At 37.7% G+C, this 8,141-nt stretch overlaps 1 long non-coding RNA gene across 1 annotated transcript; it reads left to right on the forward strand.

Moving 5' to 3' along the window:
* Nucleotides 1–538: 538 nt before the first annotated feature.
* LOC148157974 (uncharacterized) lies at nucleotides 539–5,301 on the forward strand. Its single transcript, XR_015764082.1, has 2 exons — nucleotides 539–975; nucleotides 2,354–5,301. It is a non-coding gene; the product is annotated as an uncharacterized LOC148157974 (long non-coding RNA).
* Nucleotides 5,302–8,141: the final 2,840 nt, after the last annotated feature.

Below are 8,141 nucleotides of genomic sequence, written 5' to 3' on the forward strand. Positions count from 1 at the left end.
CACTCAGTTGAATCCCTTTAATTTAAATGACTCTGAACAACAAGAATTAACCGACTTACAAATTAAATTAGATTATTTTTACATTAACAAGACTAAGGGAGCTTTTATTAGATCAAGAAGAAAATGGTTAGAAGAGGAAGAACAAAACACTCATTACTTTTTTAACTTAGAAAAACATAATTCAGTCAATAATTCTGTTACTAGACTAAAGATTAACAACGCTGTTACAGATGACCTTGATGATATCGCTAGATATTGTAGTTCCTTTTATGAAACTCTTTATCTTTCCAACTTCTGTCAAACTTCAGTTGATGCCCTAATGATCAATTTAACAGTTAATCAAATTTCTAATATTGAACGGGAACAATGTGATGAGCCAGTCTCTTTGCAAGAGATTGTGGATGCTATCTCACATCTCAAAACCAACAAATCCCCTGGAATCGATGGGCTGAGTGCTGAATTTTACGGACACTTTTTGTTCAACCTCGCTCCCTTTCTTTTGCAGGTTTTTAATGAAAGTATAGAAAAGTATGGAAGTAAATATGTGCCATCAGAATTTGAATAAAAAATGCATCTGAATTCAATTTTTTTTTAAATTCAGTGTCATTATTTGTACATGTTTGCAATTTTCATATGTTAAAAAAATTCACATTCCTATTTCAAAGATAAAATTTTCAATATATATTTTTTCAGTGTTAAAAAAAATTCAGCATATAAAAAAATTCAACTTTTAAAAATTCAAATGCAATATTTTCAGTGTCCTAAAAATTCAACTTGCTCAAATTCGCCGTCTCAAATTCAGCGTCTAAAAATTCGCTGTACAAAAATGGCAAGGTTACTTCAGGTCACAGACATTAGCAATCGTTGTCAGATTTCAACACCCAGCCAATCACATGACGCAGGTGTCATAGTGAAGAAATACCAGCATCACCGAGGCTAGCGACCATGGAGGCGAATGCAAACCCAACCCCAACGGTGAGTCTATGCTTTCATATTTCTGTGGTATATTTTATTTTGCGCATGAGGTTTGATACATTATCTTAAAACTTGATTTAAAACACGGGTTTGGGCCGTTGTTAATCTTACACCATGTAATGCTAGCATATTAGTTCTCGCTACCTCCTAGAGACCCCAGTCCCTCCCCCCTTCTCCTTCTCTTGGATGTCCCACACCCAATGTTCCTGTGTTTTATTTCAAAAAGAAATACCACTTGCGCCAAGTCTAGAATCTTTTAAGATAACTGATGGATGGCGACTTTCCGGGTTTTGTTTGTATGCTGTCTTAGGTGAGACCGAGACAGGCAGTCTTAGTAAAGTCGTAATTTTCCGGGAGATGCTACCGCTAATGACCGCAGTGAAGTTAGTTTCAAGTTGGATATTCGATATTCGAGCTCCGGGGAGTAAGCGGCGTTTAGCTCAAGGTTGATCCGATTTATGAACGCTACTGTCGGCCAGCGGTTCTCCACCGCTCCCGGCCGCAGCGCCCGAAGGTTGACTTAGGGACTGTCAACAAATTACCGAACCAAACATTCCTGTCAAAGAAACGTTAATAAATGCCTTGAATTGTAACCAACGAACTAATTGTCAGTGCTAATTCAGGCTTTTACATGAGCCAAAATAGCATCTATAAAATTTTAAATTCAATATTTTCAATAATTTTAATATTAAATAATATAATGGTTTCTTCAATAGCTTCCAGGTCATGTGACCTAATGACTCAGAATCACTTTGAAATAATTATACTAGTCTCTTTAGATGAGGCACATTTGTTTTCCATTTTAACATATTTTTTTTTATCTTTTAGCAATTTGTTTTGTCAATATTTAGTATTTTTATTCAATAGCTTCAAGGTCTTGTGACCTATTGACCCAGAATCAGTGTGAAATTGTTCTAGTATCCTGTATAGATGAGGCACAGTCATTTGTTTCATATTTAAATTTTTTTTTTATTTTTAGCAATTTTATTTGTCAAAATTTAGTATGTTTTTGCAATAGCTTCCAAGACGTGTCCTATTGATTCAAAACCACTTTGAAATTGTTTTACAAATCATTAGAGATGAGGCACCCACATTTTTCCCCATTTTAGATCTTTATCAATGTTTTACATAATTTAAATTTACTAATTTAAAAAAAAAAGATTGGTGTTTAATAGCTTAAATTTCATGTGACCCACTGACAAGGAATAAAAAGGGCTAAATGGAATAAAAATGAGTGTGCCCCACCTATCCAGTCTAGTAGAATAATTTCACATTGATTTTGATTAACTTATGGGTCTTATGACCCATAAGCTATTGAAGAAAAATCAATCAATCAATCAATCAATCAATCAATCAATCATCTTCCCCTTGTCTGCAGTCGGGTTGCGGGGTCAGCAGAGGCCCAGACTTCCCTCCCCAGCCACTTGTTCCAGCTCCTCCAGGGGAACCCCAAGGCGTTCCCAGGCCAGCCGAGAAACATCGTCCCTCCAGCGTGTCCTGGGTCTTCCTGTGGGCCTCCTCGTGGTGGGACGTGCCCAGAAGACCTCACTAGGGAGGCGTCAAGGAAGCATCCTAATCTGATGCCTGACCCACCTCAGCTGGCTCCTCTCAAAGTGAAAAATCAGCAGCTCTACTCTCTGTCCCTCCTAGATGACTGAGCTTCTCATCCTATCACTAAGGGAGAGCCCAGACACCTTATGGAAAAAACTAATTTTGGCCGTTAGTTTGTGATTTTGTTCTTTCAGTCAAGACCTTTAAGCCTATGCCATAGATGAAGGTAGGGACGTAGATCGACTGGCAAATCAAGAACTTTGCTTTTTGATCCAGCTCTCTTCACCACGACAGACTGGTACAGCGCCCACTTTACTGCACCAATCCTTCTATTGATCTCCTGTCCATTTTGCCCTCATTCTTATGGATTCTGTATTTTCCTCCATCTCTTTTAGCCTCTTAACACGCTGCAGCATACATAACCATGTTTATATGTGACTGCTGACATGTAAACAGACTGAAACTGATTAGAGTACCGTTTAGGGAGGGTACAGACTGCAGAGATGAATAAAAAGCTAAACTTGCTACAATCTTTGCCTCACTTGGCCCAACGCTGGACGGTGAATGTAACATAAGAAGCATAATGTTCCATTTGGATGATAAGTATGGCTTGTGGAATTTGATCATCTTTTAGCATTAAAGCTTGTTTTTATATATAACCAAATCTGATTATTTCTCAAGGTCATTTACGATGAGTGGTTCTGGTCGGGTCCTGAAACTGGTTAACGGACATGGGTGGTGAACAGAGACAGAAATGAATGAACTCCAACAGTGAACAAGATCCTAAGATGCTTAAACTCCTCCACTTGGGTCAGGACAATCTTCCCTGACCCAAATAAGGCGCTCTACCCTTTTCCAGCTCAAGACCATGGCCTTGGATCTGGAGGTACTGATCCTCCTCCCGGCCGCTTCACACTCATCTGCATCCTGCTCCAGTAAAGCTGTAGATCATGACCTGATGAAGCCAGTATAGGGCCACATCATCTGCCAAAAGCAGAGGTGTGATCCCAAGGCCACCAAAATGGATCCCTTCAGAACCCCGGTTGTGCAGAACGTGGCCTCGGACAGAAAACACCCAAATCCAAAAATCTAATCAAATTTTATTTATATATCACATTTCAACAACAAGGCATTTCAAAGAGCTTTACACCATAAAAACACAAACATACAAAGTCATAGAAACACGACCAACAACTGAAACATTACATTTTCTCACTACATATCAGATTGTTTATTAATGTTCCATTAATTAGCGCATGGCTCTCATCTCGGGTCATGATGAGATGAGACTATTTCTAGTTAGAACCTCTCAACCTCACACACCAGCTCAGGCTCCCACCAGAGAGGTGATGCCCACTGATAAAAAGTCTTATCACCCAGGGTCAGATGGCCAAGGTCCCCTCCCTCGGCCTTCTAACATCCCACATTGCACCCAGCCCTTTTGGCCCACAGTTGGTGAGCCCTTGGGAAGGTGAACCCACTGTTGGCTGAGCCTGGCCAGACTCCATGTGTTTTGGCACCAGATGCTTGCCACGGAGCACCAACTCCAGGCCCGGCTCCAGGGTGGTGCCCTGGTGACCTGCGTCCAGGTGAGGGGACACTGTATCCATTAACTGTGCTCTTCATAAAGGGTCTTGGGCTGCTCTTTGTCTGGTTCATCACCTCTAGCATTGGGTGACCCTACAAGGGGTATGAAACCCCTGACAGCATAACTCCTAGAGTCACTTCAGCACTCAAACCCTTTCATCACGATAAGGTGGCAGCCTATGGAGGTGAAGAGAAAATAGGAAATATATTTTTTAAATACAAAATTGCCTAAAAAATAATAAAATGGGTCAAAATGAATTAAAAATGAGCGTACCTCATTGTTCCAGTCTACTAAAACAATTTCACACTGATTTAGAGTAATTGGGTGAAAGTTTAGTGAGAACTCCTGCTCGGGTTCTCACTAAAACCAGGAAGATAGAGCACATAACACCAGTTTTAAAGTCCCTACACTGACTCCCTGTAGCTCATAGACTAGAATAGAAAAATACTGTTGTTAGTTTATAAATCACTGAACGGTTTAGTACCTCAATACATTACAGATCTGCTGTTGCATCAACCTTCCAGACCCCTCAGGTCTTCTGGTTCTGGTTCTGGTCTGCTCTGCATCCAGAACCAGAACCAAACAAGGAGAAGCAGCATTCAGCTTCCATGCACCACAAATTTGGAACAAACGTACAGAAAACTGTAAAACAGCTGAAACACTGAGTGCCTTTAAATCTCGACTAAAAACCCACCAGTTTAGAGCTGTATTTGAAACGTAATCAATTACGAATTTAATGACAGTTCTTAACTTAATTTCTTTGATTGTTGCATGACTCTGTGTTTTCATATTTTTATTATGTAAAGCACTTTGAAATGCCTTGGTGCTGAAATGTGCTGTTCAAATAAAATTTGATTGATTGATTGATTGATGACCTAGAAGCCAATATAAAAATACCTACAAATTATAAAAAGGACTCAAATCGAATATAAATGACTGTGCCTCATCTATACAGACTGGTAGAATTATTTCAAAGTGATTTTGAGTCATTAGGTGACATGACCTGGAAGCTATTGAATAAAAACCCTAAATTTTGGTGAAAAAAATTCCTAAAAAATGGAAAATTATTTAAAATGGAAAAAAAAATGACTGTGCCTCATCTATAGAGACTAGTAAAACAATTTCAAAGTGATTTTGAATCAATAGGTCCCATGACCTGGAAGATATTGAAGAAAAACCCTAAATTTTGACGAAAAAAATTAATAAAAAATGGAAAATGGCTAAAAATGGAAAACAAATGTGCCTCATCTAAAGAGACTAGTATAATTATTTCAAAGTGATTCTGAGTCATTAGGTCACATGACCTGGAAGCTATTGAAGAAAACATATTATTTAATATTAAAATTATTGAAAATATTGAATTTAAAATTTTATAGATGCTATTTTGGCTCATGTAAAAGCCTGAATTAGCACTGACAATTAGTTCGTTGGTTACAATTCAAGGCATTTATTAACGTTTCTTTGACAGGAATGTTTGGTTCGGTAATTTGTTGATAGTCCCTAAGTGAACCTTCGGGCGCTGCGGCCGGGAGCGGTGGAGAACCGCTGGCCGACAGTAGCGTTCATAAATCGGATCAACCTTGAGCTAAACGCCGCTTACTCCCCGGAGCTCGAATATCGAATATCCAACTTGAAACTAACTTCACTGCGGTCATTAGCGGTAGCATCTCCCGGAAAATTACGACTTTACTAAGACTGCCTGTCTCGGTCTCACCTAAGACAGCATACAAACAAAACCCGGAAAGTCGCCATCCATCAGTTATCTTAAAAGATTCTAGACTTGGCGCAAGTGGTATTTCTTTTTGAAATAAAACACAGGAACATTGGGTGTGGGACATCCAAGAGAAGGATAAGGGGGGAGGGACTGGGGTCTCTAGGAGGTAGCGAGAACTAATATGCTAGCATTACATGGTGTAAGATTAACAACGGCCCAAACCCGTGTTTTAAATCAAGTTTTAAGATAATGTATCAAACCTCATGCGCAAAATAAAATATACCACAGAAATATGAAAGCATAGACTCACCGTTGGGGTTGGGTTTGCATTCGCCTCCATGGTCGCTAGCCTCGGTGATGCTGGTATTTCTTCACTATGACACCTGCGTCATGTGATTGGCTGGGTGTTGAAATCTGACAACGATTGCTAATGTCTGTGACCTGAAGTAACCTTGCCATTTTTGTACAGCGAATTTTTAGACGCTGAATTTGAGACGGCGAATTTGAGCAAGTTGAATTTTTAGGACACTGAAAATATTGCATTTGAATTTTTAAAAGTTGAATTTTTTTATATGCTGAATTTTTTTTAACACTGAAAAAATATATATTGAAAATTTTATCTTTGAAATAGGAATGTGAATTTTTTTAACATATGAAAATTGCAAACATGTACAAATAATGACACTGAATTTTTTTAAAAATTGAATTCGGATGCATTTTTTATTCAAATTCTGATGGCACATATTTACTTCCATAGAAAAGGGTTTGCTCCCTGCAACCCTCACTCAGGGTTTAACCACTTTAATACCAAAACCAAAGAAAGATCCCTTATTCTTAGATAATTGGCGTCCCATTTGTCTTCTTAACAATGATTACAAAATATTTGCATTAGTTGTTGCTAAAAGATTAAAATCTGTCCTTCACTCTATTATTGATGAAACTCAATCTGGTTTTATGAAAAATAGGCACATATCAAATAATATAAGATTTGTTTTGGATGTTTTAGATTATCCCGATCTTATTCATGATAATGGTTTTATATTTTTTTTAGACTTTTATAAAGCTTTTGATATGGTTGAACATGAGTTTATTTTCCAAAGTCTAGCTAAGTTTGGTTTTGGAAAACTCTTTACTTCTGTCATTAAAACCTTGTACCAAAACAGTAACAGCTCCATCAAACTAAGAAATGGCTCCTCTCCTAGATTTAGCCTCTGCAGAGGAATCAGACAGGGCTGTCCCGTCTCCCCCTATCTGTTCCTGTTGGTGGCTCAGATTCTGGCTGTTCATATTAAAACTGGTCCTTTAAAAGGGATCACTATTGCTGATAAAGTGGTTACTTTAACACAACTGGCTGATGATACTACTTTATTTTTAAAGGATGAGAGCCAAATCTCTTTAGCTATTAAGGAAATTGCTACTTTCTCCAAAGCCTCTGGTCTTTCTCTTAACCTTAAAAAATGTGAAATAATGGCCATAAAGGACTGCTCCATAGCTTCAATTGAAGGCATACCAATTAAAAATGAGGTTGTTTATTTAGGAATAAATATCACAAAGGATCAAAACAAAAGAAGCTCTCTGAACTTTGACCCTTTAATTCAAAAGACTAAACAAAGACTGAATCAGTGGTTAGTTAGAGATCTCTCTCTGCGCGGCCGTATTCTGCTTACGAAGGCTGAAGGCCTCTCTAGACTCATTTATGCTGCACAGTCATTAGACATTGACAATAAAAATGAGAAAGAAATTGACAAACTGTTATTTAATTTTGTGTGGAAGAATAAGACTCACTATATTAAAAAATCTACTCTTATGAATTCATATGAAAATGGAGGACTTAATTGTTTATCTTTCTCTATTTTGACTAATACCTTTAAAATAAATTGGATCCGTCAATTTTTTAATTCACCAGCGTCTTTCTGGAATTTTATACCTTCCCATATTTTGTCTAAATTTGGTGGTCTGAATTTCTTTTTAGTTTGTAATTTTGATATAGCGAAACTCCCAACAAAACTCTCCAACTTTCACCGGCAGGCCTTTTTATCATGGTTATCACAACTTCTCTCCTCACCGGTATTTCATTTGGAATAATAAGGACATCCTATATAAGAAGAAAACTTTATTTTTTGATTCCTGGTTTACTCGCAACATTATTCTGGTTGACCAATTATTTAACAGTGATGGTTTGTTATTAAATTATGAGGAATTTCTCTCTAAGTTTAATTTTCCTGTTTCTCCTGGAGAATATGCAAAAGTTTTCGGTGCCATTTCTACAAAAATTTGTATGTTATTCAAGCAGAAGCCAAGAGTTGGTTATCA

This window comes from Poecilia mexicana, unplaced genomic scaffold (assembly GCF_051168715.1).
Source record: "Poecilia mexicana isolate PSO_F unplaced genomic scaffold, ASM5116871v1 scaffold_8, whole genome shotgun sequence".
NCBI classification, from domain to species: Eukaryota; Metazoa; Chordata; class Actinopteri; order Cyprinodontiformes; family Poeciliidae; genus Poecilia; species Poecilia mexicana.